The sequence below is a fragment of the Neolamprologus multifasciatus genome, chromosome 15 (genome assembly GCF_963576455.1).
Source record: "Neolamprologus multifasciatus chromosome 15, fNeoMul1.2, whole genome shotgun sequence".
Classification (NCBI taxonomy): Eukaryota; Metazoa; Chordata; class Actinopteri; order Cichliformes; family Cichlidae; genus Neolamprologus; species Neolamprologus multifasciatus.
Genome location: NC_140453.1, coordinates 2,755,256 through 2,778,578, shown reverse-complemented (window position 1 = coordinate 2,778,578; position 23,323 = coordinate 2,755,256). Strand labels below are relative to the sequence as shown.

At 41.7% G+C, this 23,323-nt stretch overlaps 1 protein-coding gene and 1 long non-coding RNA gene across 2 annotated transcripts in view; one reads left to right on the top strand and one right to left on the bottom strand.

Moving 5' to 3' along the window:
• Window positions 1–23,323, top strand: part of nrxn3b (neurexin 3b) — a 358,949-nt gene that overhangs the window by 52,087 nt on the left and 283,539 nt on the right.
• Window positions 1–23,323, bottom strand: part of LOC146501287 (uncharacterized) — a 157,185-nt gene that overhangs the window by 26,243 nt on the left and 107,619 nt on the right. The gene's annotated exons all lie outside the window — the stretch shown is intronic.

The following is a 23,323-nucleotide window of genomic DNA, read 5'->3' as shown; positions in this document are numbered from 1 at the left end:
CTGTCAGATGTCATATTTGACTCTGGAATAATTTGGTATGAAGAAGAATTCATGGCCGAATTAATGAGTACAAGGTGCCCAAGTGGCTGTAAAATGGACCAAAATGATCACCGCTCCAACACTGAGCTTGAGGTGCTTCAGCCTTTAGCCTGCATTTACACCTTGTTCATGACAGTCATATGACCCCCCTATGTGCAAGCACTTTGGCGACAGTGGGAAGGAAGAAAGGACAATTCCTGGGAAGATTTGCAGCTGTCTCTCACCATAATAATAATAATAATGGATTGGATTTATATAGTGCTTTTCAAGGCTTTACAATGCCATTATTCATTCACTCTCGCATTCACACACTGGTGGAGGGCAGCTGTGGCTACGACTGGCCGGTTACATGGCGAGGCTGCCATATCGCACCATCGGCCCCTCTGGCCAACACCAGTAGGTGGTAGGTGAAGTGTCTTGCCCAAGGACACAACGACGAGGACAGAGAGCCCGGGATCGAACCGGCGACCTTCCGGTTACAGATACGCTTCCCAACCCTTGCTACCTAACCTCGTAATTGAAATGGAAGTAGTAAAGCATGTACAGTACGCCTTTTGTGTTGTGGTTTGGTTTTTCTTAAATGCATGTATGTCATGCTATGTCATTTATCTGAGATTCTATTGACATAATTTTAAGAAATAGATGAAAAAAAGATGGAAAACGATGTGCATTCAAAGTGCATTTTTAGGCCTGCTTCATACGTTTCATTACTGTTATTATTTTGCAGACATATTCAGCATTAACATTTGGGGATCCATAAGCCATTAATTTTCATGATGTCATTAAAAAAAAGAATCGAGTTCAACTGGCATCCTGTTTTTCTCTAACCGCTGTTGCTGTTGCATATTAGCGATGCATAAACATAATTTCTTAGAGACAGTTGCTGCAAACACCCTCTCCCCAGCTTTCACTTATACAACGCACGAGCCAAATGCTGTGAGATTTAATGTCACACCTGGGTGCTGTGTTAGATAATAGTGTGTGCGGGTAATGAGATATGAAACATCTTTCTATATGTACGCCTTGTCGCAGTTAACGCTCAGTGTACTTTTTTTTTCTGGCCATTGACTCGGTATATTCATGCCAGTTACAGTGGAAAATACACTGTAACGTAGAAATTGAGTTTCTGTGCTTAATCTATCATCGTTTTCATCATCGGCTTCATCGTTATCTGCAGTCCCTCCTCTTTAAAGTTGCCGACCCGCAGGACAAGCTTCGACCTTGGAGCGACAGCCGCGGCTGTCTTCGATGTCTCCGGGTCTGGTTGGTAACAAAGTCCCTCTCCGACAGATCCACGGCTTAATGAACTTCACACAGATGCTAAAGGGACGAAGAGCCTCCCAGTAGCCCCTCTCCAATCTCCGCCTCATCTCCCAGTCCTCCCTGTTCGAGCCGTCTTCTAGCATTTCTCTCCCTCTGTCTTTGTCTCATTCTCGACTGGAGCTGGTTGTCATTTTGATTATAAATTACTTCCATTACCCGTTTCCCTCCTTTCCCTTTGCACAACTTTTCCCAAGAACCGTCTTCTTTCTTCTTGTCAGTTTTCAGGACAGTTTTCTACACATATCCATGTGTGCGCCGTCACGGCACGCATGCTGTAATGAAGACTTTCCCCGCCCCATCTTTGTATTCTGAAGAGAAAAGGTAAATATTAAAAGGCTTTTGTAGTGCCGCAAGTCTGCGAAGAACAAAGTCATTTATCTTCTAACATCGTCCCTCTCTCCACCAGCAGCCAAAACATGGAGCGAGCGAGCGTTTCCATTCGCCTCGCCTCGTCTCCCCCCGCAGCAAAAATAGCTCAACTTCTCCTATCTCCCGTGAAGAGGGAGGGCTATAAAAACGTTTGTTGTTGGAATTTTTCCCACACACTAAAGCACAAAATGGATTCATCTCCTTTTAGCACAGGGGAGCGGGGGGAAAAACAAAAAAGCAAATAAACAAACAGACACAGAAGAGTAGGCCAACCAAAAAGAAAGGAGGAGAAAAAAGGAAAGAAAAAACAGGAGCATGACAAATGGTTCTTCTGAAAGCTGCATAATTCTCCCGTTCCTCTTTGCCTGGGAGCATTAGAGCTATTATGTCACTCAAATAAAACATCTTCCAGCGCCTTGACCCTTGTTCGTAATGGACTCGATATGCCGACGGTGATATAAATAATGGGGAGACGGCTATGGGCTCAAGAAGTCTATAAGAAGAGGTGTGAGTACATTACCTCTGCGTGTGCGTTTTTTTCCCAGCTGCCATACGTGATAATCATTCGCCCATTTTTCAAAGGGAAAACGTGCATCTTTAAAGTCAGCACATTTGCCTCGAGGTCTAATTTGTGATTCAGTCCAGCCGAATGACTCAGAAAACAAAACCCATGTTGGCATTTTCAAAGAAACCCTCACAGTGTTCTGACGTTTTCTCAGGCCGCTTCGATTGTATTTACTGACCCTTGATGGCCACTCATCACACACCGGGCAAAACGTACCTCTGCAAAACCAATGTGACACAGCGGGTCCCACGCTGTGCTAATTAATATCCTCCTGCTCTCGTGCTGTTTTGGATACGCTGCAGAGCGCACTAGCTGAGAAAGAGTGCCAGAGACATGAAGTGTTGGTTTATTGAAAAAGGGATTCCAAGTCTCTTTGCTGTCAACAGGGGTTGGAGCCCGTGTTTCTCCTCTTATCTCGCCTCCTCTGTCTCTAGTGCTCTATTTGCATTCGGGTGTGCGACTTTTGTGCACAATGCGTGCGAGTACACAGGCGTGTCTCCCTGCATCTCCTTCCATGTGTACATATCCCTATGTGCAGGCACAGATGGACCTGGGATTCACCATCCATTCCTTTCCAGGGTGTTTGCATGGTGCCTGCCCACCACAGATGGTCTTAATCATCGGCCATTTTGAGCGTGACGTGGCACTGAGAGCGTGGGTACGCGGGAAATCGGAGAGCGAGCGGATGGACAGAAGTCGTGGCAAGAGTTATATAGAGGACAAAATGGCACATGGCACAACTGAAGAAGTGTCAGTTACTCTGTTACTTTTTTTGATAGATTAGACAGGATGTGATGGGATGAGACTGTTTACACAATTGACCAGTGATGCTTAGTAGTTGGCTGGCCTTCAAAGAGAAGATGAGACCTCTTCTCTTGAGGCACAAAGTCTGCCAGCTTGCAGCTCTTAAGACCACACTAGCTGCCAGGAAAAGCCATCGTTTGTCCTGAGGTGGCAAATTAAAGGAAAACACGAACCCTTGATATCCATGGTGAGATGATCGGGCAGCTCTGTGAGCGCCGTTTGGGTTCACTTGCTCTCTTAAAGTAAAGGTTTGCTGCGTATCCTCACCGTGCTGTACTGAGCGATCAGCAGTCATAGGATCTCAGCACCATTAAGCACCTTTGGGAAATATTGGACTGACGCATTAGGCAGTGCTCTCCAGTTATTCACAATACCCTGTATAAGAAGAATCCTATCCCTCAAATTAAGTTATACGGTGATCTGGGATTCTTTTTTATGAAACAGTTGCAGTCTCATGTCAATGTCAGTGTAGTGAGAATGACTTGAAAAGGGGACAGACAGAGATTACTTTCAAAGGAATGAAATCACTTGGCTTCAGAGATGGTTGGTCGGCGTCTTTATTACAGAGTGAACTATTTAAAGAGCTTTTTTTAAAAGACATTCATAGGTCCTGTAGGATAATGCTATTAGATACAATGTACCGCTATAGTAGTGGATGTGGTCTAATGTTACTACCATTACTACTCTTGGATTTTATGATGTCATTTAAAGGGGATATCGTATATATGCTGGTAAGTGGGGCCAATAAAAGGGAAGCTGGTGTAAAGGGGCGTGGCCTTAAAGGGAAAGGCGTTAAAACGGTTTATTTCGTATCGAGGGCCGTCCCCACGGAGCAGCATAAGATAAGCGAGGATAATTTTGAAGTGTAAAACATGCACAGCTGCTCTAGCAAAGTAGCTGCATATGAATAAGAGATGCACTTTAATGATACGGGAACTTTTCCACTTTAAAACTGGAATTTTGTGTTTTTACCGCCATCTAGTCCAAAATTTGAGAACGCTTTTAAAAATAAATATCATTGTTTATGACTCATGTTGGAAGAGTCGTGCACAACATTTGTACAGTTGCACAACAGCGTGATTTAGGTCCAGGTTATGGTAAATGCTCAGTAGCGCACAGTGCGAAAACATTATCGCCAACACTGTGGAGCTGACCAAGGTGCTGAAATTTCAGACGCAGTTCTCTGCAACATAGTTGGACTTTAACCCTTTAAAGCCGGTCGGAGCAGCACGCTCCGTTTTGCGTAACTATTTTTAAATCTCGGTAGCACTGCAACCACGTGAGCTAGCGCAATAATTTTTTTTGCATATGAAACCAGAGGAGTTGTACTTACATCTTATGCCATCAGCTTGTCCTCGGTCACAGTTTCCTTCCACATATAGCTTTGCAAAAACTGCATAAAAAGCGCTTGCAGCAATAAAAACATAATATTCCAGAAACACGCTTTGCCGATCCGATCAGTTGTTCATAACACTTCCTACGTCCATCAGCACGAACTATTGCATGTCCGCCATGACCTGCCCGAAACCGGAAGTGACGTCATTTTCGCGGAAATGTAGTTTTTTTACCATCAGGGCCTCATGAGCCTATACTGGTGTTTTTAAAAGTTCTGTTTGACTTTATGACTTTCTGTGTCGTTTCTGGGATGCTTAGGACTCATATTGCACTGCTGGAAATAGTTTATTTTGATGCATATCCTACTTTTTTGCAAATTTGCATTATAATATTTATTTTCGTTTTTCCTGCAGTATATAAAAATTGGTGTATTTCAAAAATAAAACTATGAAGACACTCAAAATAAATTTCCTGTGGTGGGAAACTATTTTGTGCAACTTTTTTGTATTTACAGTTTTGAGGGATAAGCCTCTTAAATTTCTCTAACTAGAAATATATGTTAAAAAAACAAAAATGATTTTCAATTTTTTTGTAGTTTATTGCCGTTTTTTGCAATTTATGTAATTACTATACACTTAATGCAGCCATATTATTAAAATTTAGGCTGTAATGGTTGTATTGATGTATATCAACTTGAAATGCTCCCAAAAATGGCTCCACAGCATGTAAACATATAATATAAGCTCTGGCGGACTTGGTTCTATGGTAGGTCTTAAAGGGTTAATGCTGGACATTAAACATCCCACAAAAGCGATGAGGGTGGTGGTTGTTTAAACTGTCGGTGAAAAACAAGATCCAGGATTTTATGGATGCTTGAAAACTGTTGTTCAGTTTCACGGAACAATTGGAATTGTGCGTATGACACATTTTGGTAGCGACTTCAACACGTCCAAGAAAAGTAACAAGTTTGCTACATAATATGCGTTTTCCCTCTAGAAAATGTAATGACAGCGTGTTAAATCCTCGTGCTCTATTTTAATCCATCTGTTATATTTTCCGAAGCCCCGTCAGAGTCGGCGTGAGTGAATCTAACGCTAGAAAAATTTGCTGTCAGGAAAAAAGTGCAGAAAAGGAAGCTGTCGGAGTCACCTGGCATCATTTTACAGAGCAAATGGTCGCGCTGAAAATGTCAAACAGGTGCCAAAAGCAAACTCTTTTCGTTTGTAGATTCAACGCATCTCAATTTTTGCAGATTAATAAAACATGCACTGCTGTTGCCCTTTTGCCCTGAAATCCCCTCACAGCTTTCCTAAACAATAACCCTTACAATTTTACTCGGCATTCTTCCAATCCACCTTTTTTTTTCTTGCAAACCCTGCACTTAATTTTAACTGTCTTTTCTGTCCGCTCGCATTCAGCAGTATTCTACTATATGGAGCAAGAGAGGGACATAGACCGTGGGTCTTAAATTATCCCTGCTCTACATTGGCTCTGAAGCCTCCGAAGCAATGTGGGTGGACTGATTTTATGAGTGCAATGATGGTTTGACGTGGCGTAATCCTCTTTCGCTGATCTCCTCTCGTCCATCTGCTCCATCTTCATCCCTCTTTTCTCTCCTCCCTCAACATTTCATCTCTGCGTTCAGATGCACACGCATGTAGATACTCTAACATAAGCGTGTGCGTACACATGCACACATACCCTGCATATGCACAGCATTCAGCACATTACATTTGGATGTTTTCTGCCGTCCCGGGGCAGCTCTGCGAAGTAATCGTAGGTCAGCAGAGCAAATTTCCATCCGTCTCATACTCCATTGGCACCCTTGTGTTTTCTGATGTTTCTGCTCCATCACTGTCACTCCTGTGAAATTGGCAAAATAAAACTAAGTGTTTCTATCTGATGAGTCTCTGCACTCTGCCTCTATTTTTTTGTCCAGAGATTGTATCACTTTTTACCTTTTTTTTTTAGATAATCCTATCCACTGCTAAACAACACAAACAGTCTCAGAAGAAGCCACTTGCACTGGCAACATGTAATTTGCCTGACAAGTAGAACACTTGGTTTTCTGGTATATTTCTGGTGGCGTGGCAGGGACTTTCTTCCTAAAAGACAGCCAAGAAAACCTGCTTAAAACAGTCTCAGAGCTCCTTGTTGTAATTTGATGTGTTTAAAAGAGACAAATATAAACCGAGGGCAGCATTTCCATAATGCAAGGCTTATCATTTTAACAGAAATTACATTTTAAGAATGACACGTTCTTTTAAGTTTTCATTGGCTATCACTCGAGAGATTGCTTTTTCGTGTACGCACAGATATGTACATTCATGAAAGTTAATATTTCATGCGTCACTTCTGCTACTTGATTTCTTCTGACTTGGCTGGGAGTCTGCATTTGGTGGCAGGGAATACTCTGATTCCTTTTTTTCACATGCACGAGTTTGCATTGAAATTCTGAATTTCACACACTACCTCCACTTACTCACCTTTGATGATTCCTTTGGCAATTTTCCCCATTGTCTCTCACCTCCCCCCTTAATCTTTTTTCCTTTCTCATAGCTTTTATCTTCCCTCAGTTTCTCTTTATCTTTCTTTCTCTTAGCCTCCCTTCTCATCATTCTTACCCCCACCCACCTCATCTTCTCCTCTCCTTTTCCCTCACTCTCTCCTTGCCATAGCAGTGGGTGTACTAAGCAGGGATTAGGCGTGATTGAAGTGCTGACGTGAGAGTTCTTCCGCCGGGGCCTCTTATCCTCTGCAGTTCCCCAGAGAGACCTCTCATTGCTAGGCTTCAGTAGCAGGTTGGGTTTGGCCTCTCCAAGGACTCCCCATGGAAATAGCCTCTCTTCATGCCTCTGTGCTTTATCCCCAGAAGCCTTAGTGCCTTTTCCTGATAGATGTGTGGCTTGGCCCTGATAGAGCTCTCTGCCTGCCCGACTCGAGCTTCTAATTTATTTATTTATTTCTCTCTCTTTATTAATTTTTTTAAAGAGAGAGGCCATCCCTGCCACTGTATATCAAAGCCTGGACTCCTACTCGGAAGACTTGTCTTCCTGTCCTTCCCCGTCCTTTTTTCCCCTGTGCCTGCTTTGCTTCACGGTTTAGATGGAGCCACATGAGTGACAGTTGCTGAACTTACTCAAAAGACCCACTAGTTGAGTTTTCACGGAGGTGCCCAGCTTACCCAGCTCATCGTACCATTTCAAGATCAAGCTCGAGAGGTCAGAGTGTTTTGCTTTAATGTGGCATATGCCCACAACACTGTGTGATAGTAGCAGAAGTAAATTCATAATGTGGAGCAAGCAGATGCCAGAGAGTCGCGGTTGGGTGAGAGGTTGTGCGGTTGCTGGGGTGGGTGTTACGCCAGTCACTTCCCACGACCTAAATCTTCATTACATTCTCATTCGTCTTCCATCTGCTGCTGTGCTGATGGTGATTAACACATAAAAGAGTGTGAGATGTGTGATATGGCATACACTCAGCATATTGTGTGTGCTTTACCCCCCCACCCCCCAAACCTGACTTGGATTCTGCAAGAGCGCTAGCCTTTGAAGTTGAGCTGTAGAGAAGAAGAGAGGGGAGCGGGCGGAAAAAAGACTCCTATATTCAGAATGTAGCGTTGCCCTCAGGGGCAGACGGGAATATTCATGGCGCCACTTGTTTCAAGTTTGTTGATTTAGCCAGTATTTGATTTCCCCTCTTTGCTTTTTCTTTTCTTGGCAGTGTTTTTACACTGCTTGTGTTTGCTCAAGAAAACGCTGTGATTACCTCTTTAGCCCAGAGTAAGACCCTCATCATCATTTTTCGCATAGCAATCTGTGGCAATTGCAAAGCTCCGCTTTTGACCTTTTACGCCATCAGCTCGTGTCCTGTTGGGCCACCGCGTTTAGAGGCGATGGTTACTGTGCTTTTTGAAATCACGGTGAGCTAGTCACAGTATTACTTTTGACTCTTTGCTGTGATTGACGAGAAGGAAAGGCAGAGCCTAATGTGAGCACGAGCATACGTTAACTGAAATGCTTTGCAGCCAGGCAACTCAAGTTTGAGATGATGGATTTATCCCAGCAGCAACACTCCCCACAAATATGCTACATATAAACCTGTGGAGTGATTAGTTAAATATTCCCCCTGAGCTTGCAGGTGAATCCAATATAACAGCTAAATAATGGGCTAATTTCAGCCTGGTGTTAATCTATTATATGTTCACTGTTTGGCTTTTGGGGCTTCGGGGTAAGGCTGAGAATCTTTTTTTCTGGCATCCAGGTTTAAGCTTAAAGAGGCTGCTAATGACATCTCAGCACACTGACTTGGACACGGTGTGTCTTTTGTCCTGTCTTCCTCCCCTCAACACCAACCAATCACAGCAGATGGCCCCGCCCCTCCCTGAGCCTGGTTCTGCTGGAGGTTTCTTCCTGTTAAAAGGGAGTTTTTCCTTCCCACTGTCGCCAAATGTTTACTCAAAGGAGGTCATTTGATTGTTGGGGGTTTTTCAGTCTTATCGTAGGGTCTCACTGAATTGAACTGAACTGAATAACCTATGCCCATCCAACACCGTGCACGCACTCCCTGTAGCAGGAAATTGAGGCTCCTCTCCTCGCTGCTGTGGACTGTCTTGGCACATTAAGAGTGTGCAAGAAATCCTGCTCTTTTTGCAGAAACACCTTGGAAAAGAAACACAGCAAAAGAACTGTCAAACAGCTCACTGTTCTCTCCCGATGTTCTTTCAGAAATAAAACTTTAAAGGAAAGAATCACTGTTTTTTTCTCCTTTTTTTTCTCAATACTGCTGAGAGGAAAAAAGGCTGCTCACAGGCAGCGTTTCTCCAGCTTCTCCATTGTGGTTGGGGGTCAATTGTATCTCCACAAATGAGTAGGTGAGCTGCAGTGACACTGCAGGAATGCATCTGTCTCTGAGAGTTATTTATTGGTTGCTTTGCTGCTCCCTGAGTCAACGAAGACTCAAAGGACAATTTGGACTTGTTTGTGAAGAAGGAAAAAAAGGACTGGTTGAGCACTATGTTTGAAAATAGGTGCCCACATGCACACGTGTAAAAACTGCGTGGAAACGTCGATGCTACACAGATCCATAGGGATGGATTGACTATGCGTCCAGCATGATGTGACTGCTGGATGAACCTTCACTCCATACTAAAGCGGGCATCAGCTAAATGCCACATCATAGACCGGAACCACACTAATCGCTGCATTGTGTAGCTGTGTGGCCGACTTCTAAACGCCCTTTCCCTTCTCCTTTTCACTCTCCTTGCTGTTGATTCTCAGGGCAGCCGGGAACGTATGGCACTTATTACAAGTTAATGGATCATAAATTGAAACTGAAAGTTCTATAAAAGAGCTCCAATTCTATGCGCATGTACTCGCAAACACACACACACACACTGCTAACGCTGAGACTTCTTCCAAAGAATCCGACCTCAGTCTTACTCATTTGTTATGCCCAGCCGATGCCTGGTTTGAGGTCATCGTTTATGAATTACCAGCCTAAATTTACAGTCTAATAGCTTTTGGAGCATTTATGCGGTGCTCTGCCCTTCATGTCCTCTACAGGGAAGTGCTAAAATAGGCGTCAACCTCTGGAGATTTTACTTAATGGACTGTTTCAGTTACTCCTTGCTGGTGATGTCATCTGGTTGTGGTCTGTGAGCATGTCGCGGTTGATATGTGTTTATGGATGCACACGGAGTGGCACAGTGCGGCAGCGGTCCCGATTTGCGGCCGGCGCCGTCGCGAGGATTTGATTTGAGTCCGGTGAAATGGGAAAAAGGGTTTAATGTTGAGGTTTGATGTGGATGACTATATCAGCTAATGGTGAATGACTGAGTTCATTGATCTTTACCTCTCAGCCATGAAAGATTGATGGGCGAGTGTGTGATGTGGACACCCAACTTTTTGAGTGTGATAATTCGAGAACGAGGCAATGTAGGATTTTCAAATTGATACCATACCTGCACCTACTAAACATCCATTAAAAATCTCTGACCTTGACCTCAGAAGCTACATCAGGTCATTTACTAGTTGGAAGGTTGGGGTTTGATCCCTGTTCAAGCTACAGTCTTCATGCCAAATATCTTTGGGCAAGACACCCCAAGTTACTCTCTGGTGCATTCGTCAGAGTGTGTGTGAATATATATAATATATATTAAATAAAAAAATAGCTAATAGATAGGAAAAAGTGATTGCATGAATGGGTGTAAATGGGTGAATGAGGCAAAGATGTATAAAGCCGTTTGAGTGCTCAGTTAGAGCTGAAAATATAGACCATAGGTGTCAAAATTTGGCCCGCGGGCCAAATTTGGCCCGCAGCCTAATTACATTTGGCCCGCGAAGCCATACCAAATTACTATCAGAGCTGGCCTACTGGTATTATACAGCTAATATATATTGTTTAGTATTAAGCTTTGCTTGTTTCATATTCAGTTTTCCAGCAAAACTTGTTTGAGTCCATAAGAAAAGATTCATTCTTATATCTGGAGGAAGATTTTTTTTCAATAAATATTAATGTTAGCCTGCGACTTTGTTCCAGTTTTGAATTTTGGCCCACTGTGTATTTGAGTTTGACACCCCTGATATAGATGAACCAGTCCATTTAGTGGAAACCAGTCCATTTGTGCTGTTGGACTGTCGTTGTTGTCGGTGGAGAAGTCGCACACCTCCACAAACATATCCACAGCCAGACGTTACTTTTGTTTGAAAATGTTCAGATATTTAAAATATGCAAATATATTTTCACATTGTTTATCTCCGTGCAGTTCAAGAGGAAGTTCACGCTGAAGCAGCTAGCCCATTCGTAGCTCCGATTGAAAGGCCACAATTCCCTGGATCATCAGCTACGTCACATTAAATGTGTCTCTGTAAATAATTGCAAATCACCAGCGGTCATCATGATGGTTCAGTGGTGTGTGGTGTTTACAACATGTCCGATTAGATGGGTTCTTTTGGTTCCTCCAGCTGTGTCATTAGATACGTGATTTGAAAGCTGCTTTCATCTTCAGTGACATCCAGTGAGGCACGTAAGGGTTCCCTATGATTCGCTCAAGTATATAACCGAAGTATAGCTGAAGGAGTAACAAACTGATGACCGAGCAAGTGGACAAATGAGTGGACGCACTGAGACGAGTACTGTGGTTTTGACTGAGATACATGTGCTGGTGAAGCATAGCCACCGAACAAACTGCTGAAAGAATCTGAACGAATATTTTACATCAACAGAAACATTGAAATAAATCAACCGTGTCCAAAATATTTTGGTCTTCACTACTCCTCTTCTCCCCAGTGCTCATTAATGTTTCAGATATGGCACATGGATGTTCAGCGTTCGACAAAGTACATAAGAACACGCAAGATGCGCAAATGTCCAATAAACATGAACCACGAGGACTCGTGTTCGTCTAATGGCGATTTCATGAGCTCATTGGAATACTTTAAATTCCCCCAATGAGATTAAGAAACCAAAAAAAGCATTGCACCCCTCCTGCTCCTTTTTTTGTTTTATTTTACCCTCCTCCTTGGCCGGCATCCTCAGCGTAAATTAGCTTCTTGACACGAGCTCTCTCACATAACTCCACAGACATTTAAATAAATTGTCATAGCCATCACCATCATCATCATTCCCATCGCTACCCACTCACCCAAATAATGGAAGTGTGTAAAATGTGTGTGTGTGTGTGCACGTGGATGTCTTTATTTGTTCTATTTTCTCTCACGACATGGCCATTGTGGTACAATAGTCAATTAACAATCTGTGAAGTGGAGGAAGCAGTAGCATAATAAAGCTAGAAACCACTTAGGTGGATACGACACTAAAGCTAGCTCATATTCTTTCTGGACTATCAATTCAGTGAGCGTGCATCACTCTTAGCTCCCTAAGTACCACCTCACATACGCGCACCATTGTACTAAACCCAGCTGTACTCAAGCCTCTCATCCATCTGGGTTAGCCTGTGATCGAGGAAAACAGTCATACTCACCACCAGCTCTAACTGGTCAAACACAGATGCGCGCTCGTGACAATTCCAGAAATAGACATGTGGAGTGATAGCCTGCAGATTGGAGCTGACCAGTCTACCATACAGCCAGCTGTCCCACAGGAATTGGCATTTACTTAGACTGGTGCGCACACACACAAACATACACTTGTGTTTGCACGAGTCACGTGAGTTTCAAGTCTTATAATGACTGCTTGTTCTGGATTGGTGTTGAAACAATAATAATGGGTTATTATTGGATGCCATATCGCACCATTGGCCAACACCAGTAGGCACGGTAGGGTAAAGTGTCTTGCCCAAGGACACAACGACCAGGACAGAGAGCCCAGGGATCGAACCGGCGACCTTCCGGTTACAGATACACTTCCCAACCCCCTGAGCCACGGTCGCTTTGGGATTATATTAAATCCCAAAAGTAAATAATATATAAATAAAGTTATTAGAGCTGTTCCTCATCGTAGAACTCTTTTGAAATGTTTTTATTAAGAAGTAGAAGCTAAAGAGTGTCAAAACTGAAACAGTATTTAAGCCTCTGGTTTTCTATATGTGTTAATGGTAAGGCTTAAATTGATTGTAATGACAAGTAGTTGAATTTATGTCTTTAATGATGAATAGAAACTACACTTGCACTTGTCTTTTTTAATCATTTGCACTGGACACTAGGGGTGGGGGAAAAAATGGATACTTTGTAGTATGGTGATATTTAGTTTGCTAATAATGTATCGATACAGGGACAGCAGAAATCGATATTTTGTTACAAAAAAGGTTTTTGTGCTCTGACTTCAGAGCATGTTGATCCTTTTTCAGAGCAAGAATCCTGACATTCCTTCACTGTCCAAATGTGTTTAACTTGTTTATGGCAGCAATAAACATGACAGTTTACTTATTTTAATTTAAGACATGTTTTATTTTAATTAAGTTTAAAACTTTTTTATTTAATGTAAAATTATATTTTGTTTTAATTTACTTTCAAATTCTTCAGTTGCTGAAGGGGCTGCATAGTTTTCATAAACTGCATAGTTCAGAATAGCTATAATTGTACCAGATGGTTGATTCAGTTAAGTTGGACTAGACTGTAATACAAACCGTTCAGTTTGTCAACAATAAAACTGAAATGAGAGAAAGACTGAGTGTGAGACTTTGATATTAGATAAAACGAATATTGATAAAGTTTACCTTTATGTACAGAATCTGAATATCTCAAAATATTTTAAAAAATTGCAATAATATCGTATCGTGCGTTAAGTATCGTGATAATATCGTATCGTGGGATGTGTGGTGATTCCCACCTCTACTGGACACAACACAAAGTTATTTCAAATGTGATATTAAGAATAGTAAATGGACATAGTGCTTTTCTACTTTAAGCACCTTAAAGCACTTTTTACTACAAGTCTCATTGTAGTCTCGGGATAAAGAAGGCTTGAATGTTTTGCTGTCGTTAGTTAAAAAACCTGACAGTTTTAAATGACATTCGTGCTTTTTCTAACAGAGCTAGCCGACTGTGCAGCTGGCTACTCATTCCCTTTTTGTTTTTGCTGTTTTTTTTTTTCTTGCTCCATGACACGATGTTGTAAAAATAAATAAATATGTCAAACTTAATAGTGCTGACATTCCGAGTCCCAAATGTTGTTCTTTATCTATTTTTCTTTCCTCGTTGGTAAGAAATTAACGACTGAGTTTGTGAAGTGGCTCCAAGGCTTGAGAGGATCCTTTTCTCTTTAATTTTAGAACAGACCGGCCCTCGCATACATAACATGGCTTCTCCCTCTTTAGACCGAACGCTGTTAGTCTTATCTGTGCTGATGAGATATAGATGTACATGTTGTTTTTGTGCGTGCACCTAACCCATGCTTGTCCAATCGTTAAACTGAAATATGTTTGAAACAAGGATCTGCAACTGTGCTAGAAGCAGACAGACTCCTCCCTCCAACAGGGGGGTCTGATCAAAACAACGGGGGGTCTAAACAAAGATGTAATTTGTTGGTTAACTCGAATGATTTCTCGAAAATTCGATCAAGTGAGTTGCCAAATGAAGCCAAACACCAGGTGTGCACTGATGTCTCAGTAAAAGTGCCTTTACTTTCAGTTCAGCTCTAAAAGACTTTATTCAGGCTTGTCAGTCAAAGTTCTGGGCTAAAACACAAGGACACTCAAAAAAAATAAAACAATTCAGATGCAGAGATTCAATAAGCTTCGAGCTATAATTCATATCATGGAAATATAAATGCTAATGCCCTCTCTTTTGTGCATGCAATGTGAAACACAAAGCACTGCAGTGAGTCATTCCTTTCTCAAATTTCTGGAACCAGCCTAAAGTTGTTGATGTAATGTCCTTAGCCCAATGAAAATAGGCCACTGAAGTCCATGAGGTGTTCACTAGTGTGTTATTCAACTAGCAGTAGGCCTTCTGGCATTTGTTCCTCTCCTTGTATGTGGAAGGGTCCCGTGGGAGAGTGAGCCGGTGGAAACGGAGAGAGGAGTTGGTGGCGGGGAGGGGGGAGACAGCGACAAAGAGGATGCTTTTAGTGTACCGAGCCAAATAAAGCACCTTTTCTCTGATAAAGCAGTGATGAAGCTAAAGAGAAGGAGACTGTGAGTGTAATAGAAGAGAGAGAGAGAGATTCAGGGGTTTGGTGCGAAGAAACAGGAGAATGAGCTAAACCTTGTGTTTCGAAAAGACGTGTCTTCGGATCATTTCTGATGTAGTGCAAGAAAAGAAAGTCATACAACCTTGACTAAGTTGTCTCTCTGAGTATTTTTTCTCTCATCTTGTGAAATTCTTACTCTCATTCATATTCCCTCTCACTTCTCTTTGCACACTCATCCTTTCAGTGTGGTGATTTATCCCTTCATCTCCAGAGTGTCACTGAAGAGAGCCGTTTGGCTCTCCAGACTAATAACCGTCGCTGAGATGGAGAGAGGATAATGTTATTGACTTCCAAGCTAGAAAGCAGCTGGCAGTGTGCGTGTGTGTGTGTGTGTGTGCGTGTGCTTCCATGTGTCATGTACTGTCATTCTGGGTTGTATTTTTCTGTGTTGTTTAGATCTGGTGTGCGTATTTAAAATTTGTCAACATCCGTGTTGTGAAAGCTGCTTCATTCACCAGTACACCAAACAGTTAGCTCTGCTGCTGCAAGCTTGGATTAGCATAGTTGTACTAAATGCAGACCTTGCTTCACAAATAGTAAATACCGCTTTCCTCAATGACAATAATTCTGTATTTACCTCCACATGTCAGGATCAGTTGATTTGATTGCAGCCAAACAGGATTTGCTAAAGCGGCAGACATTTGTTTTTCATAAAACACCCACTCATGTTGCCATATTTTTATTATTATCACGTGCAGGAACCTGAATCACAAAAGTTTACAGCATGTGTTAAAAAAAAAAAAAATGTATGAAACAATGATGATCCAGATGATATGGTGGTCTATGTAGGCAAGGCAAGAAAGAAGAAGAGAGATGGCAGAGTTCAGAGTGAACACAGATACAGAGACGGTGGCTGGGCATCCTGCATCATGTTTGCTTCCACGTGTTAAAGAAAGCAGATGTGAGTGTGTGAATGCATCAAAAAATCCAAGCTCACCTTTTGCCTGTTGATGCTTTTGTGCATCTTTTTATATGTCTGTGGTTGTGAACTGAGACGTACTGCATTGTAGCTTATTTACCTTCATGCTTAAAGTTTGCAATCGGCCCTGCAGTAAGGTTAAAAGGAGGAAGCTCAAGGAAGGTGAGGGTAATCCATCGCTACTCTTATCTCTTGAAGGAGCAAATCGTTGCAAATGCTTGCACACACTAACACACGTGCACGCACACACACGCTACCGAGTGAGAATCACATATTGTTTTGGCTACGGGCTATAACTGGTTCTAGCTGGATTTAAAGCTACAGAAGGGTTTTTTTCTTCATTTTGTCAAGCTCAATGTTAAATGTGCTTCCCTGACTCGTCTCCAGCTTTGTCCCCGAATCTCGTCTGCTCTCCAAGAAATAATTATTACACTCAGCCCTCACATATATTTGTAAATGAGAAGGGATATACTTCTTAGTTATCTTGCCGCCCGTGTTTCATGGTTTGGCTTGAACTAAATATCCGAATGTCTGCGTGTAACCAAATTGCTGTTTCACCGCCTTCTTAAAGCGCCACTCAACACGATTGGCTGTTGAGATTAGGTCACAGATCGAGCCTGAGGTTTGGCACCTTGCTCTTCCTCGCCATCCAAATTATACTGGCTTTGAGGGCTCTTTCACAGTGAGTCATGTTTATTTCATTGTCCCTTTTATGGCACCGCTGTTCCCCTTTTAACCCCTCGCCTCCCTGCGTGCAGCTAAATGTTCTGGCAGTACACAGGAGAGTAAGTTATGGAGGTAATAAATATTAGAAGACCTCAGCTTCGACTAGGAATGTGTGCTAATCTGTTTCAAGTGCTGTAGAGGGACTTTGCCTCTCGCCTGCTCTCATCAGTTTCATCCAGGAATTGCATTAATGCTATATTAAACTATTTAATATGTCATTTAAAAACTGTTTAGTTTTATAAAGGAACAAATGCAATGACCGGGAGCTGTCTCTGCTGTTCCTGGATCCCAGTGCTGCTTCAGATCTGTGCGTCATGTCATGTTTAAAATAACAGCACAGACAAAGATCTTAAAAGCACCACCCAGTTAGTTTCTTTATAGCTGATTCTTTTTATAATGTAATTCCATGTATAAATGCAACTATGACAGTTCATCAAACGTCTGTTTGATTTATTAGCATGTCACTCCAACAGCAGCCGTAAGATCTACACAAATCTACTTTTCTAATTGCGTATGCTGTGCAATCTTTAATCGGCGTGTCAGGTTATCGCAACTGCACACGTTGACTCGCATGCATATGGGATGTTCGGTAAGGAGGAACTGCAGAAAAAAGCCTTCACATTAAGCGCCGTGTTGCTGTAATTACAAGTGTGGATTTTGATGTGGGCCCACAGATTTCCCATGTGGCATTGCAAATTTAGAAACTGTGTCAATATAAGCAATAAACATGCTGAGGAATCCACGAATGTCCTCGTAAATCAAAATTAACTTGCGGTGGGATTTTATTTTTGTTGTTCTCTTTTAATTTGAATGAGTACCATTTCGCAAGTGTCGACTCTCTTGAATGAAAATAACTTCTTTTTCCTTAAAGGTCTGATGTGTAACTGCTAACTGCCATTCCTTGAAAGTAGTGAAATTTGACAATAAGTGGCCTGGGTCTCTGGTCTCTCGCAGGGACGGGCTGGAAGCTGCGATGTGCCCGATCCAGTGTCGGAGCGGTATCCAGAGCAGTGTTGCCAACTTAGCGACTTTGTCGCTATATTTAGCGAGTTTTCAGACCCCCTAGCGACTTTTTTTCTAGAAAAAGTCGCTAAAAAAAGACGTGAAAGCGCATATCGCTTTTACTCTCAACAAGCAGCGGGTGCTGTAACGCAGTCAGTTCTTCTTTTACTCTTATGCTGTTTTGTGGATCAGGTTTAAAACTACTTATAAACACACACACACCCAAAGTAACTCCACCAGAGTGCCTATTTCGGGTCACTTTTGCCGGTCCAAGCCCGGGTAAAGGAGCAGGGTTGGAATTGTGACATTACAAAAAACAATAATTGCTAAAAGAAATTTAATTTGTAGTTCTAAATAAATTCTAAATGCATTTAGGACATTTTTTGCTCACTTTATGTCTCGTCCACGATGTTATTTCTCTCTCCAGCAGCGTAGGTTACAATTACATTAGCATGACCAATTATGCAAATTAGGTGATGACGTCATTTAGCGACTTCTAGCGACTTTTAGGACAGCCAATAGCGATTTTCCTTACTGAGGAGTTGGCAACACTGATCCAGAGCCAAAACCTCCTTTAGTAGCTGGGCCACAGAGGTGACAGGGCGCGTCCCAGTCTCAAAGTGCTCCCTCACGCCAAGTATTCAAATGTTGCATCTGCGCTGTCTCCCCTCAAGGTCTTCGGTCTTGTCCGAAAGAGCTGACACAACTTCTTTCAGATCGTGAACTTGCTTCTCCAAGTCCACAACCCGGTCCGAATACGTGTTTGCATCTTCTTCCAGGCTAGTTAGCCGGCTATGGTGGTCAGTGCGGGTAGTAGCTAGCTAGAGCATCAATCTTAGCACAAAGTTCAGTCCGCACTTCATCTATTTGGTCAGAAACATTGCTGCGAAGCGAATCGATCAGCTCATTAAGAGCTTGGCACTTGGTCTCGACTTTTGCTTCCAGCGTAGAAATTTTGGCGACTACGTTCTTCTCTGAGTTAGCTATGGCAGCCATTAGCGCGGCCGTGTCCGGGGATGTAGCATTGCTATCAGTTGCCTTGGCTCCATCAGTCTTTCTGGTGTTTTTGGATCCTGACATTGTTGCAAAGTTCCCTTAGGTGATGCGCACGTTTGCAGTGATAACTCAGCTGACGACAGATAACGCGTTAGTGCTCAATGTCGCAGTATTTATTTGAAAAAATAGCGTATCCCCACAGAGCAACTCAGCCACGCGTCTTTACATGTTGCTGCTCCTACGTGACCCCCCGCTAACTGCCATTCCTGCGATGTAAAAATGATTCAGGTGCGGCTGGTGACATGTACTTTATGTATCGCTGCAGTGGGAATTCACTTAATTAATCGAGGTTCTCCTGCATGTGGACAGGAGCAAAACGGCACGCCGCAGCTGTGTCATTTTAAATAGTAGCGCTCAGAATATCTACGTAGCTGTTCCACTCGTTAAACAAGTCAAATGATTTTATTAGCAAAAGCCTCACAATAAGAGGTGACATTTGGGTTTGGAGCTGAAACTGTGGCAGTAAAACTAATGATAAGAGTAGCGTGCAGCTTCATGCTCCGTGGCTCTATCCACAGGCAGGTTGGAAACTGACAGAGACTGATGTGGTGAGGTGGAGACACAGCCGGGCTTCTGACAGGAAAGATAATAGCCAATAAGGCAACGCCACTCTGGATGACTGACAGGCTCCAGGGAAGGCCTTGCCTTCCCGCAGTCCTGCTCCATGGAGCAAGTCTCTGCTTAGATATAAACATGATGAGTAGACACACATGCACAAAGGCACACGCTGAGGACTTCTCAATCCAAAGTGACATTTCACCGACTACACAAATTACTGAAGGACAGCTTATTATGCGTTTGTGCACTAGGGCTCAGTCTATAGTGTACATACAGTGATTCCAGTATGATTTTATTACTCATTTTAAATTGAATTCAATTTTAATCTGATGACAATACAAAAGAAAAAGCATTATATTAATGACATGAAAGAAAAACACTCAATTTTGATCAAACAGCCTTTCACATAAACAATCCTTACATCAAATTAGATCACAGACAGCTTTTAGTTTTGGCTAAACTGTAGTTTGTAAAGATAAAAATGTCATGATAAAAAACATAAATGATTATTGACATTTACTAACAAATTAAATATGTATAATGAATAGGGGTGGGGAAAAAATCGATACTGTGTAGTATGGTGATATTTTGTTTGCTAATAATGTATGGATACAGGGACAGCAGAAATCGATATTTTGTTACAAAAAAGGTTTTTGTGCTCTGACTTCAGAGCATGTTGATCCTTTTTCTGAGCAAGAATCCTGACATTCCTTCACTGTCCAAATGTGTTTAACTTTTCTTTTGGCAGCAATAAACATGACAGTTTACTTATTTTAATTTAAGACATGTTTTATTTTAATTAAGTTTAAAACTTTTTTATTTAATGTAAAATTACATTTTGTTTTAATTTACTTTCAAATTCTTCAGTTGCTGAAGGGGCTGCATAGTTTTCATAAATTTCATAGTTCAGAATAGCTATAATTGTACCAGATGGTTGCGTTCAGTTAAGTTGGACTAGACTGTGATACAAACCGTTCAGTTTGTCAACAATCAAACTGAAATGAGAGAAAGACTGAGTGTGAGACTTTGATATTAGATAAAATGAATATTGATAAACTTTACCTTTATGTACAGAATCTGAATATCGCAAAATATTTTTAAAAATTGCAATAATATCGTATCGTGCGTTAAGTATTGTGATAATATCGTATCGTGGGATGTATGGTGATTCCCACCTCTAATAATGAATTCACAAAATTGAATATATCACCAACTAAAACTAGGCTGCAGAACTTGGGGGATATGAAACAGGCTACTGAATACTGAGCCGCAGATGGATATGGAAATGAGACAAGAGCCTAATCTGATTGGATGACGTGTAAAGCGTAGAAATCTGCAAGAGTTAGCGATACTGCCATGTGTGCACAATCTAAAGGATTCTTTCATTGTCACAACAGTGGATGGACGTGCTGAAGTCCTTACCTCGATTACATTGAGGACCTCTAAATTCCAGCTTCAGACATTCTGCATGTTTGCTTGCTCACATTTGTGGTGACTCTCATGAGCGAACAACAACCCCTACACAGAGGAGCAATGGCTTTGCTCTTTTATGTAGCAAAGCCATTTGATTTTAAGATAAAAGGGTTTGAGTGGACTTAGAATAAAGTATGTGTTAATTAGGGATCCCCTACATATTGCCTAATTATTGGTACTGGGCTTTTTCACTAATATCAGGCTTCTGGCATAGATGATGGCTTATAGACAAGAAGCTACTTTTAGCTGCTCCCTCATCACAGAGGATGGCCATAGTGATAGCTCCACATTTTTTGATTTGGCAGCGTTTTATGCCCAAAGGGCGTTTGTGTCTCTGGTTGGAATTGAAATGGCGACCTATTGACCTATCAAATGTGTTTGCTGTGAAACATTCATAAGAAAATCAAGATATTCTTACAGTCTACAAATCTTCTAAAATCTAAAATAAGCTGAATGTCAAATAGTCTAAGTGAAAGATGGATTGTAGTCCTTTTACTCTATTTATATCCAACAGTTTGAATCCCAAGCAGAAAACCCCTCCTAATTTTTACGGTACATGTAGCATATAAAACATATGTCAAACCAACACAGATGCAGAGTGGTGAAAGTTTATAAAGACGCTGCCATGCAGAGCAGTGGAGAATATGAAACCAATGCAATGCTCACCGCCGTCACTTTGCATTTGGGTTCAGGATGGCAGCTGTCAGGCTGACGCAAGAGTCGACATTGGAGAGACACTCTGTCAGAGATCGTTTGATATTTAAAGGAATAATAGCGACTGCAGATGACGCCATAATATCATAACACACACTTATAGACATTAAAAAAAACAAAAACAAAAAACCTGCAGTGCATAATAATTCAGTCAGTATGTGGCAGTATTAACCAGATGCTAAAAACACACAAGTAAAGAGCTAATGACATCAGCTAAATATAAAACCTGTGTCAGGATGTCAGGACTTTGAATGCATATTGCACATTTAAAGTCAGAAGCATGACTCAGGTGTCTTTCTTTTTGTGTTTGTTTGATGAAGGTTTCCACCGTTTGCAATTTCTGTTCAGTTTCTCAATAACTATCACTGCCTGTTATGCTCTGTGTGCACGTCATAACTGCATTATGCTGTCACACTCGGCACAACAAGGTACAAAAGTTGAAAATTAGCAAAAGGTTAAATGTGCAGCACATCTATTGAATGTTCTGCACAGGGATTAAGAAAAATAGTGCTAACTAACAGTTAATGTAGCTATCTTAGCAAAGCATTGACATTGATATATTGCTTACAGAGGCCACTATTTACTGCTTTGCACTAAATCCTTCAGTAGAGTCATGCTTTACTTACTTTTTAAAATTTAAATTTAAATTGCATTTAACAAAGTCAATCAACTCTTATCAGTACATAAGACTTCCCCGTGATTTTACCAGGTAATGCCGACATAATTTTGGAAAGCCAACGTTAAAGGGGGGCGCCACGTTCTGAGATTTCTACTCTTTATTGTATACTATCACAGACTCGTAGTGGTACTTAATAATGGGAATGCAGGATTTCTCCCTTTCTCCCCTTTGCAAGCTCATCTTCAACCTCCACCTCCTCGCTCCAGCATTCGCTCCGCACAATTGCCTCAGTTGATGGGATTGGACCTCAGGCGCCTGCCCCCATTCTTCAGACACCCTCCATCCCTCCATCGTTCACTCCCACCATTCGCGCCATCCCCCGGCTGTCATTCCAGACCTCATCGCTCACTCCATGGAGACTTCACCATCAGGAGCCAATAAGGAGCTTCACACACACACACACACAGAGACGTAGAAAAACACATTGAAGGTGACAGTGACTGTTTCAATCGGTAGCTGGAAAGAAGCCTCTGGTCATGTCTAAACTAATGCAGATAAATTAAACAATAAAATGTATCTGTCCAAACATTTTCAGATCCTTTTCCTTTGGACACACAGTACAAACGTGAAATCTTTCACATTTTGTTTCACATTCACATCTTCTTTTGCCCATTTCACTGCAGCTCTGTGTTTTTTCTGCAGTTGCTTGAAGAGTAGCTGTATGTCATTCTCTCATGGTATCATGGGAGAAGTAGCATTTTTAAATGTTACCCTTGAATAACTCATGAGAGTCATTTTTAGTCATTATAATTATATAATAATTTATAATTAAGTCATTGTAAATTCAGAAGACACAAAACGACACAGTATGTGTGTGCACGTGATTCATTTCAGTGCCATATTCCCTCTGCTCCTAGTGCTGCTTTTTTGACTTTACTGAATCCTGAGGGGAAAAAAACTTCTCTATATCTGGTAATGCTACATTATATTTATCATCTAATTTAGAACTTTTTCAGTTGCCCTTTGACCCTTTAAGCATAATTTATACAACTATGTTGAATCCCTGCATCGTTGTTGCGTGCATTTCTAGGTATGCCCTCTTGTGTCTGCGCTGCTCAGCCATCATGAGTGAAACTCAGCTGTTGATGTTGGCACTAATACACTTTGA